Source organism: Echinops telfairi, unplaced genomic scaffold, assembly GCF_000313985.2.
Source record: "Echinops telfairi isolate 266 unplaced genomic scaffold, ASM31398v2 ScPeMD7_32;HRSCAF=126, whole genome shotgun sequence".
Lineage (NCBI taxonomy): Eukaryota > Metazoa > Chordata > Mammalia > Afrosoricida > Tenrecidae > Echinops > Echinops telfairi.
The window spans coordinates 291549-293670 of NW_022103929.1; the positions used below are offsets into that span (position 1 = coordinate 291549).

General features: G+C 37.0%; 1 non-coding gene across 1 annotated transcript; it reads left to right on the plus strand.

The window, feature by feature from the left end:
• Positions 1 to 483: 483 nt before the first annotated feature.
• Positions 484 to 640, plus strand: LOC115869656. The gene has a single exon (XR_004046309.1). It is a non-coding gene; the product is annotated as a U1 spliceosomal RNA (small nuclear RNA).
• The last annotated feature ends 1482 nt before the right edge of the window (positions 641 to 2122 follow it).

Below are 2122 nucleotides of genomic sequence, written 5' to 3' on the forward strand. Positions count from 1 at the left end.
ATTTCACAACAACAACAAAAATACAGTTTTAGAAAAAGAATATTACTTGTTTAATCACAGCTTTTAAATTTTGAAGAAAAAAATACTTGTGTCTAAGCTTAATTTTTAAAGAAAACAAAACTAATAATTTAAGAAATACTTTCAAGTGAATAAAAATTGTTCAGTAAGAGTGTATTAAAAGGCATTAGTATTATAATGTTTCCCAAATGGCACATATACACCTTGTTTTATTCTGCAGTATTTAAAAAAAAATCATTTAAAAATCTAAATAATCCAAATTAGAGAAGGACTGATCTCTTACGAATGAAAGAAAAAGGAAAAATGGTCTGATTATGAATGATAGCTATTAAAAATAAATGCCTTCAAATTATGTAAATTATGACAGTATATTTACATAGAATTTGAGTATTTTAAAAATATTAATTTTTCTAAATCTAGTAAAAATTTCAATATCCAATTAAAAAAAAAAGATATGACAAAATAATACTTACCTGGCAGGGGAGATAACATGATCACGAAGGTGGTTTTCCCAGGGCGAGACTTATCCATTGTGCTCTGGATGTGCTGACCCCTGCGATTTCCCCATAAAAAGGAAAAAAAAAAAAACATATGGCAAAATAATAATAATTTATAAATTATCAAGGGTTCATGGGGAAGGGGGGAAAGGGGAGAAAATAAGCTGATATTAAGGACTCAAGTTGAAAGCAAATGTTTTGAGAATGATGATGGCTACAAATGTACAAATGTGCTTCACACACTGGACATATGTATAGACTGTGATAAGAATTGTACGAGCCTCCAATAAAATGATTTAAAAAAACAAACAAACAAAACCAATGCCACAAAAAAAGAAAAGCCTGTCAATAGTTTAAGGTGTGTTTGTTGACCTTGGCCCCAAAGTCTATATTTGGTACTCCCTCGGGACGTCCTTGCTCTGCTCCCCTTGCTGTTTTGTTGCACACCCTTAGTGTTTTACTACAGTGTGGTGGGGTCAGATCAAGTGCAGTTCCCATACTGTGTCTCCAGTGTTGTACCCTGTAGGGCTATGGGTCTCTGAGGGATTTTGTGTCTCATAGTGAGGCCAGCCATATGGTCCTCTCTGTGCATTGGTTGCTCTGAGTGGGGATATCATCTTAAAGGTTTGGGAGGCACCTAATTTTACCACAAAAACTGCATTTAAAATGTGTTGGAAAATCCTGCTTAAACTTGAGTATATATGATATACTGCTTTCCCTCGTATTCTTGAAGGTTATAATACTATATATATAACCTAAGGTTTTTAGATTCAACATTTGAAAATTGCCCCCAAAACGGTGAGTGTTAGAGCAGTGGCAATACTTGGGTTGGTGTCATTCAGTAACTCATAGTGTTGTTCCCTCTAAGTATCTCCTCTCACAGCAGATCATACAGAATCTTTTTTTTTCTTTTCAAAATCATTTTATTGGAGGCTCGTACTACTCTTATCACAAGTGATACATCCATCTATTGCGTCAAGCACATTTGTACATTTGTTGCCCTCATCCTCAAAACATTTTCTTTCACTTAATCCCTTGGTATCAACTCCTCATTTTTCCCCTCCCTCATGAACCCTTGATAATTTATAAATTATTATTGTTTTCTCATGTCTTACACTGTCTGTCTCCCTTCACCCACTTTTCTGCTTCCCCTCCCCCAGGGAGGAAGTTATATGTAGATCCTTGTGATCCGTTCCCCCTTTCTACCCCACCTTCCCCTTACTCTCCTGTTACCACTACTCTTATTATTGGTCCTCAGGAGTTTATCTGTCCTGGATTCTCTGTGTTCCCAGTTCTTATCTGTACAGTGTACACGCCCTGGTCTAGCCGGATTTTTAAGGTAGATTTGGGATCATGAAAGTAGTGGGGAGGAAGTCTCTAAGAACTAGAGGAAAGTTGTATGTTTCATCATTGCTATACTGCAACCTGACTGGCTCATCTCCTACCAGTCTGTAAGAGGATGTCCAGTTGCCGACAGATGGGCTTTGGGTCTCCACTCCACACTCCCCCTCATTCACAATGATATGATTTTTTGTTCTTTGATGCCTGGTACCCGATCCCTTCAACATCTCGTGATCACACAGACGGGTGTGCTTCTTCCATGTGGA